Source organism: Parasteatoda tepidariorum, chromosome 1 (genome assembly GCF_043381705.1).
Source record: "Parasteatoda tepidariorum isolate YZ-2023 chromosome 1, CAS_Ptep_4.0, whole genome shotgun sequence".
Lineage (NCBI taxonomy): Eukaryota > Metazoa > Arthropoda > Arachnida > Araneae > Theridiidae > Parasteatoda > Parasteatoda tepidariorum.
The window spans coordinates 18,649,164-18,659,469 of NC_092204.1; positions in this window are offsets into that span (position 1 = coordinate 18,649,164).

Below are 10,306 nucleotides of genomic sequence, written 5' to 3' on the forward strand. Positions count from 1 at the left end.
CGCGCTTAGTTAGTGCAGCAACAGCAGAACGGTTTTTTTCAACTCTTCGACGTCTCAAAACTTGGCTTAGAGCAACTCAAAATCAAGAACGATTAAATGGACTCGCATTATTAAACAGTCATCGAGAAATTGATTTGGATGTTGAACAAAAATCATTGACAGATTTGCCGAAGTTTCTAAAAAACGCATTACATTTTTATTATTTAAAGATTTTTAATACTTGAATTATTTATGTATTGTTCTATTGTTCATTATGAAAAAAAATAAATGAGAAGATTAGCATCCTCTGTTTCTTTTCAAAAAAAAATATTTAAAAAAATTTTTTTACAAAAAAATTTAATTGTGGGTGGCGATCTGAATCTATGACTCACCTCCCAGGAAAAATTTCTGGATCCACACCTGCTCTAGGTTCAAATCCTAATGATGGCCGGTTGAATTCGGCTCTAGGCTGACACTAACCATGTAAATAGCCTTTGTGGTAGGCCGATAACAGGTTAGAATCACCTTGAAATCGGTCTAACTGTGGGACGTTTTCGTGGCTGTCCTCTACATGTAACTCAAATGCGGGTTAGCTCAACACCTCCTAGAATAATGAAGGCCTCAGCACGGATCAAATTAGTAGTCCGATGTGACGAAGTTAACTGCGCAGTTGATGAAAAATAAGAAAGATGTCATTACGTTCGGGGTACTAAGCTGCGCAGTGGTTGAAAATACGGCGTATGTCATTACGTTTGGACTACTAAAGGATATTTATGGTAACCCGTGCAGAGGCCTACTCTTTTCTAGGAGGTGTTGGTTAGCTCCACCGAAAAGTCCTCCGCTAAGTCTAGTTTGTCCCAATGCTTGATCCAGAAGTATTCCTGTCTTCTGAGTTGGGGTCAAAAATACAAGGTCACGTTGTTGAATATTGATAGTCGTAAACTCAGAATTGCGTCTGCTGTTCAACGCTGATTATAAAATAAGACATAAATGGAATAAATAAGAGTAAAGAAGCTTTTAGCTTTCTTGAAGCTCTATTTACTAGGAACGGTGGGTGGGTTAATTTTATACGCATATGGAAAAGATATTAGTATTTCAGCTAGAAAATTTATTGACCATTAGAGATCTTTCAGAACTTCTGATATATGGTGTCTTCATTCTGATATTTGCTAGTAACGCCTTTACTCTGATGATATTTCTGGGAGGTTTAAGAGTAAAGAAGCTTTTAGCTTTCTTGAAGCTCTATTTCCTAGGAACGGTGGGTGGGTTAATTTTAAACGCATATGGAAAAGATATTAGTATTTCAGCTAGAAAATTTATTAATTTTTAACAAGCTAATTTAGTTATAGAATACAACTTTTTGTTTTCACAGCTAATATGAAAAATTTAATCTAGATAGATTTTAAAATGTTTTTAACAAGCTCTTCAACTGAAGTGGAGTTAACAGTTCTGCAAAAGAATATATTTTCAATGACATTTGGTTCAATTTGTCGAAGTGCAGGGAGAAGAAGAAGGAGACGTCCAAATCTAAAAGAAAGAGAGGGAATAAAACTTGTGAAAAGACCATACTGTATAATAAAATGTGTACAATAGGTTAGGAAAACAAAAGGGAAAAGATACAGACTACCCACGATAACGTTTATTGCTGTATTCACAGGATTTCAGTTACTATCATGCAATATTATGGTGGAATGCATTGCGGTGTTTGACACTTCCGTTGCCGATCACTTGATAGATATCAGTATTCACGCGAAGTTCTTCAATATAGTTTGTGTCAATAAAACAGATGAAGAAGATACATATTTTCATTACTACACATACATTATTACACACGAAACTATTTTCTCATGACAATAACATATTGTTTATTAAAATAAGCCTTTTGAAAAATTTAAAAACTGAAATGACTGTTAACATTAGAAAATTTAACTCTGATTTTATCTTTATAGATATTATCACGTTTCAATTATAGATATAATATAACCAACCGCAAGCGGCTAGAAATGAACGTGTTAATGAAGTTTTGTTTATGTAAAAAGCAAAAAAGGAAATGTCACATTTTGATCAATATTATAGTCAACTTAAATATAGCGTGGGCCGAGATAGCTCGGGAAGGCGTTGGGCCTTTGTCCAAGAGGTCGTGAGTTCGATTCTCTCCGGTCGAAGACTCCCCTTGTATTAAATGGGGATAGGTGCTCATTAAATCTGCTAGGTCAAAAGGTCCTTCAAGTTCCCCTAACAAATTATACCTCTGAGGGTGGTGATTTGGAGATTGATCGTTATCTGGTTCAGGTAAAAATTACGATCTGTGGATGAATAGATGAAAGTATGAATGGGTACACTCTATAAAAAGGCTGTGACTTGTGTGTGGCCATAGATGGCGTGACAGAAAAACAAGAAACGTACCCTCTGCCATGAATTCCCTTGGTTTCACTAAGCAAGCTTGCTGGTTATGGGAAATGGCATTAAAAACAAAAACTATTTAAATATAGTAAAATAACATATTTAAAGCAATTTAAATATAGTAAAATGACATATTTATCTTGAACTATTGCATTCTTGGTTGATTCCCAGTTAAATGAAGTCCCGCAGTGGACTGATCGTTAAGACACGGTTCCCAGCAGATCACCGAAGTCAAGCATCACTGGCTGCGGTCAGTGAGCGGGTGGGTGACCACTTGGATCAGTCTGCGTAGGGACCGAGGGTGTGCGGCATTGGTCCTCGTTAAACTGTGCTACCGTAAAGTGCTCGACTTCGCGTGCAGGTCGTTGGGCTACTGAAGCGGGGGTGCCATCCCCTCCGCAGAGGATCGAAATTGTGATGGCATGTCTTCAGATCATCCTCCAGGATGTTTCCCAGACCGTCGCCAATAGCCCATTGTGCAGCTCTAGTGTGACGTAAATTAACAACAACCCAGTTAAATGAAAAAAAGACAAATACATAAACAAATATGAAGTTGAAAGAAGAGCGTCACTGTAGTAGAATGAGGGCATTGTTCTAAAATTTCATTTCTTGAATATTTTTATTCAAATAAATTTATTGAAATTAGCCGTGTTGCACTATTGTCTATGAAAAGCTTATTAATTTTCCCAAAACGATAATCGAACAAATTAATTTCTGTATGAGTAAGTCTGTATGATTAATTACAATTCTGATCTAACTGTAGTTTTACGAAATGTTTTGCTATGGAGTCCTGCTATTCTTTTTAGTTGAGTTTCTGAGATGTCACTGGCAACTAGAAATGTAAAAAAGTGGTGACTAATAAAACGCACATTTCTGTCATTAAAATTAGCAATTTTTTCTACAATATTTCTTTCAGTTCAGTATTCAAATTGTATTTAAAGTAAATTCTTGTTTTAAATATGAATAATTTGCAATGCAAGTCCGGTAGTTGTTGTTCTCATAGGTCCTTAAGGCAAGGTATTCTTGTTTTCCAGTGGTGCCATCTATGGCCAAGAATTTGATTTTTGCCACACTCATACGCCGCATACGACGACGAATATTTTTAAGGCTGACGAATATTTTTAAGGCTATATTGATAAGGCTGACCCATTCATGCATCCATTCGTTCAACCACAGATCGTAATTTTGACTTTTGATCGTAACCAGAGAACGGTCCAATCCCCCATATCTCCAATTCCACCCCTAAAGCTATAAATTGTAATGGGAGCATGGTGAACTTTGTGACCCGACTGATTTAAGGTGCACTGGTCACCATTTACATCTTCGGCCGGCTGGTTTTAAGTTGATAAGTATGGTATATACAAAATGTTTTGGATCGGTCCTTAATACATATTTTTAGAATCCTTATAAAAAAAATATATTTATATATATAAAAAGTAGATATATTAAGGGTCACAAAATACTATTTAAACATGAGAAAACAAAAACACTTTTGAATCACCACAGAGAAAGGCGAGACTGAAAACATTGCAACTAATTTGAAGACCTGATGAAACTCTATTAAATCAGAAATCAAACAGTCTGAAAAGGATTCTTAAGTATTTAAATATTAATGGTTATAATTACTAACCATAAATGTATGAAAATTGACTATGTTTTAGTATAAAAGTGAATAATGAAGAGTATGTAATTGTTGAGAATGTGTTATGAGAAAGTGTATTGTACTTAAGAGATGTACAATAAAATTTGACAAACCTCGTACAGGAAGTATACTTTAATTTTTCTCCATTATTTATTTATATGTATATGATAAAAATTCATCATTATTTAAAGGTAATATTTGAGCAATGTGCTCATAATTATTTCTCTACTTTCGTTTTTAGGCTACAAGGACCGTAAGGAACCACCGAAACGATCCTTCAACTCATAATGAAGGGGTAAAGGACCACTCCGGCCTCAGGCACCCCAACCAACCGACAGGACTACTTCCTTGCTTATACTTTCCAAGCCTGCCAACGTTTTGAGCGTTTTGGAAAACATTTCTTATAGCGGTCGCTAAATTTATGCTTTTCAGTATTATTCTTCCTCTTATAAATTTGATTTAAAGTTAACTTTCACATCCACTACTTGTAAATAATTCGAAAGCTTACATAAAAGAAACACTTTGTTCTAATTCTCTCATGGTGAAACTTATCATATATTGGCAAAATCACAATAAATTCTGTTATAGTTTTTAACTGTCTACCAATCAATAAAATATTTTGCAAAGAGCGTAGCAGTTGGCAGCCCTGACTTTCAATTAAAAACTGAAAGAACAGCGCTAAAACAATTTTTGAATTTCAGTCCTCTTTTAAAAGATTTTTGCTGTTCAATCACCAATTTTTTTTAGACGCCTGGGGCAACACTGCGTAGTAGCAGGATGGCCTATCATATCATTAAAATACATTAGATAATGTTCAAAAGTAATTTATAAAAAAAAAATGGAAAGCAATTTTACCTGAAGGAAAAGTCAAAATGTTCTGATTTGATGTGATGAGCCAGCATGAACTGAGCATGATCTTGAAGCAACTGGATTTGATGCGTATCTTTTAATGCGTCCACATCTGAAAGATTTCAATCTTTAAGTTATCCATAAGTTTTATTTTTCTTTTTCCGCGTGAGTTTAGGCACTCATGCGACAGAATTTAATGAAAGGAGGTGTACCCTTTCAAATAAGGTAACAAACTCCATGGGAAAACTAAAGAACTGGTAATGAAGTTTGTATTAAGCAGGGTTCATGCATACCTGGAAAAAAGTAAAAAGTGATAGTAAAATAAATATAATTCTTTTTATATATACTACTATGTTTGTAGCTATATCTTATATCTTATTTTCTTTAAGTAAATGTATATAGATCCAATGGTAGCATTTTTAAATTTTAATTCGATATAGGAAGCTAATATTAGGAAATTTTCAACTTCCTTATAACAAAATATGTAACAGTTAGTTATTTTTTTCCAAAAGCGTGCGAACCCTGATAAGTCATTTATCAGGGTCATTTATCAGTCAAATTTTAATAGGAAAATCATTTAAAGGTCCACCAAAAATATTCAAGTGATAGCAAAATTTATACCGTAAAATTTCTTATTTTTAAAAATGAATCATTAATTTTCTTTTTAAATCATTTAAAAAATTCGGACACTTGAGCGCATTTAGAGATCTGTAAAATGCTTGTCATAGGCAGCTAAAAATTCAAAACTTTGTTATTGACTTTTTCTAATATATTTCTGTTCAGTTTACTATTTAAAGTAAATGCAGAGAACATTTTTTACTGGAATATGAATAATTTGAAATGTCAGTCACAGTGGTAATTACAATTGAATAATTAAAAAGATTATAAATTAATAAATATGAATTGAGTTTGTACCACTTTTTACATTTTAATCTCCCGTGTCATTCCAGTTGTTACCATAACAGATGAATTGGCGAAAGTCTTCTGGCTGATGCCGAGTAACAAGACAAGATCCAATGTCCAAAGATAAATATTAGGGTTCATGCTGTGGTTGCGAAATTAGTAATTTGGTTACGAAATTGATCCAGTGATGGTTGCGAAATTAGTAGTACTCCAAATTGCTTTGATGAGTAGTTAGCTACCCCTTGTATATTTTTGGTGGACCTTTGAGAGCTCCACCTATCGAAAATCAGCACGAATTTTCCGAATGATGGATGGAAATAAAAGGATGTCTAATCCGTATGATATTTTTTAAGAATATTTTTTTTAATATTAAATGTAAGCAAAGAGTTTTCGAATATCCTTTTTTAAAAACTTTACTGTCAGTTTTGGAGCCTTTTGGGGGCGCTGGTCCGCTCGTTTACGACCCTGTGTGAGACTACTTAATCCAAAATTATCCTGAACCACTAAAACTGTAAACCACTATGAAGCCAATGTAGCCACACTCTAGAAAAAAACATCGAGGAAATAAGTGTTTTAACTAATTTTTACCTAACAAATATGTTTATAGATCGAAGATGTTAATTCTGATTTCTAAATTTAAAGCGAAATTAAAACCCATAATAATTCCTAACATCTTTATGAAATAATTGCCACATTTTTTCAGACTGTAACCTTCATGAAAACTATTTGCTTCTCTACGTCGATTGTTTATTAGTAACCACCATTCTTTAAACAGCATTAAGTCGACGAACGGTCTTGCACAATCAACGATCGCAGTTGCTGATATGCTGTCTTGTGTTTAATTTTCACCCGCGTGCCTGGAACGATTAAATGTAGTCAAAAAAATTTTATTCACTGAACCACTTCAGTTTTATATATTGATCCTAACTGTGTTACAGTATTAATAAAAATTTCTCAAAAATCTTTAAAAGTTGAACATTTAAAAACAGGGGTGAACTATTTATTGCTCACTTTTTAGTACGTGATAAAAATTGCACTTCACGCTGTAGGTTTTGGCGGGAAACGCCAAAAAATGTAACTGAAGAAAAAGAAAATTGATATCTCTGTTAACGAGGTATTGTATTCGATATACAGTCAAACCTTTAAGGGATTAGGGTCGCCTTTAGGGTCGCCTTTAAGGGACCGAAATTTTGGTTCACTATATCCGTTTCGCAAACAATTTTAACTAATGGTTCCGAACTTCTTCCCTTTACTATACATTATTTAAATAAAATGGCCAATAAAATGAAATACAAAAAAGACTGAAAAATAATACGTAGTAACAAAAAAAAATGTGTTTACTTATTTTTATTTTCATTACTCTTCGTCTTGTGTACAAAAAAATAATTGGTAATCTTTAGCTGATGCGAAGCTGATTCAGGGAGAATTTTGTCCATACATCTGGGTTGGCCTTAGTTCAGGGATGATAAACTGAGATAAAAGAGGCAAACAATAAAAGACGCTTATCACTACAGTCCACTCTATAGATGGTTTTATTTATTTTGAAGTAGACATTTCAAAATTATTACAAAAGAAAATGAAGAAGATAAATCAGTCGTACGCTGAAAAAAATTCATAATATCCAACTTCCTCACTTTTTTGGTTCACTATATTCACAAAAAATAACATTATACGTGTATAGCAAGGCACGGGACCGAACATTTCGTTCACTATATCCGGGAGTTCACTATAAACCGTGTTCAATATAGCGGGGTTTGACTGTATATATTTTTAATGCTATGATAAATGATGCCAACTAGTTTTTTAAAATTAAAATGGTTTTATGTACAAGAAGTACGCACGGCAATGGAATTTCGTATTTCCGACTTAGAGCCTGAACTAAATCATGCCAGAAAAAGGTGATCGTTAGAAATCACATCATAAAAATTTGCAAATTGTAGAAGAAGAAGAAAAAATAGTGCGTGGAGTCCCTTCGCGCGGAAGAAGTTAAACTTCGCAACCTGTGACGTTAATTGTTGAAGAATCAGCAGTCGTAGAAGGATCACTAGTTTTATTCAACGACTCTTTTTCCTGCTCCACTCGCTTCCGTGCTCTGTAATCCCGGTAATATTGTGCATTTTTCCCTCGTGGACCTCTTGCACCAGTGGAAGTGCTTGTGGTTGCCTCATCATCTCGCCCTGGAAAATGTATTTGTATTAATAATGTATGTGAATGCGTCATAATGTAATTTCAGAAGAGGAAACCTAACAATCAATTGATATTCACAAGAGACGTACCTTGACATAACCTTAAATCCGTCGCATTGTCCGTGGGATTGTTTTCACTCATTTTTTACAATTGTTATCGACTAAATTTGAAAATAAAAAATACTATCCTATTAAATTGTAAACAAATCAAAACAAACTAAAAAAAATATTTTTAGAAAAACAATACTTTTATGACTTTTGTTATTTTTATGCTAGTGAGAACTAAAACAATATGGAAATGAATGAGGGAAAACTGGATCCTACCACTTGATTTCCAAGGCAATAAAAATGTAGCGTTAAACGTTTAACGCAACCTTGTTGGAAGTCGCATATGAAGTATAACTTCAAAAAAACAAAATCCAAATGGTGCTCCCGCTCTCGAGTTGTTAGTGATCATACATCCAGACAGACTTTCGCTTTAAACAGAGACTATTAAAGTCGTCGTACGTAATGATAATTGGTTTTTTGAGATCTTCACGCAATTTAAATATACCCCCAATTTAACAGATTTGCAATTAAAAATCAATTCATGATATTACTGTATTTAGAAAATTATTTTCATGCAGGACAGCGATTTCAAATTATATATTAATTTGTGTGAGAAAAGATTAGCTAAATTAACTTTTATAATACCTTCCGATAAATTGAAAACGTCACATTGTCGATTGTCTCTAGGACATCATATGTTCAAGTGACGTCACTAGCTGTAACCTCTAACGCACTTCTGTTATCTTGCTACCACTTTTTACATTTCGAAAGCAGAACTTTCATATACAGTCCATGTCCAAATTATTAGACGCACTATAAAATTCGATGTAAAAACTTAATTACCAGGTGATACTATACAGCTTTATTGTTTTTACTCCACTGAAACCGGTTTGCACTTGTTTACGTTATTGCATCAATCGGTTAAATTAGACGATATATAATATAAATTCGATGATTGAATAAATTTGACGACATATAAATATAAAATATTTACTATATCAGGTATTGTATTAGTATATTATAATAATTGAACCAAATTGTTAGATGCACTATTGTGTTTTAATAATTACATGCTCTGCACGAATTTATATGCAATACTTTTATCTATAAACAAACATGTAATGGACTTTAATTCAATAGATTTTTCATATACTTCCTATTTGTATTTATTTTTAACGTATTGCATTACAATTTTAACCAATTGAAACACGGACATGAACAAGTGTAAATCGGTTTCAACCGCATAAAAACAATAAGGCTGTATAGTATCACCTGGTAATTAAGATTTTGCATAAAATCTTACAGTGCGTCAAATAATTTGGCCATTGACTGTAAATTCGGGTATAGATGAATTCGAAATTAAAAAACGTTATGGTAGAATTGCTCGTAGATAGATCTTGCATTCGCTTTTATTTAAACTAAATACATTCGTGTGTTATTAAAAAAATTTAAAGTAAGTGTAAATCACTTAGGAAGCTGGATAGGAAATTATTATCATATCTGAAGCACAAATTGAGCAAAGGAAACTATCATCATAGCATTTGCGCATAGGAAGTTATTATCATAGCTGAAGCACTAATGGAACATATGAAACTATTATTCATAGCTGAAGCACTAATGGAACATAGGAAATTATTATCACAGCATTTCCACGTAGGAAATTATTATCATAGCTGAAGCACTACTGGAACTATTAACGTAGCATTTCCACATGAGAAATTATTATTATAGCTGAAGCACTAATGGAACATAGGAAACTAATAATGGATTTGCGCATAGGAAGTTACTATCATAGCTGAAGCACTAATGGAACACAGGAAGCTATTATCATAGCATTTGCGCGTAGGAAGTTATTATCATAGCTGAAGCACTAATGGAACACAGGAAGCCATTATCATAGCATTTCCACGTAAGAAATTATTATCATAGCTGAGGCATTAATGGAACATAGGAAACTATTATCATAGCATTTGCACATGAGAAATTATTATCATAGCTGAAGCACTTAACGGAACATAGGAAACTATTATCATAGTATTTGCACATAGGAAAGTATTATTATAGCTGAAGCACTAATGGAACATATGAAACTATTATTCATAGCTTAAGCACTAATGGAACATAGGAAATTATTATCACAGCATTTCCACATAGGAAATTATTATCATAGCTGAAGCACTAGTGGAACATATGAAACTATTAACGTAGCATTTCCACATGAGAAATTATTATCATAGCTGAAGCATTAATGGAACATAGGAAACTATTATCATAGCATTTGCACATAGGAAATTAT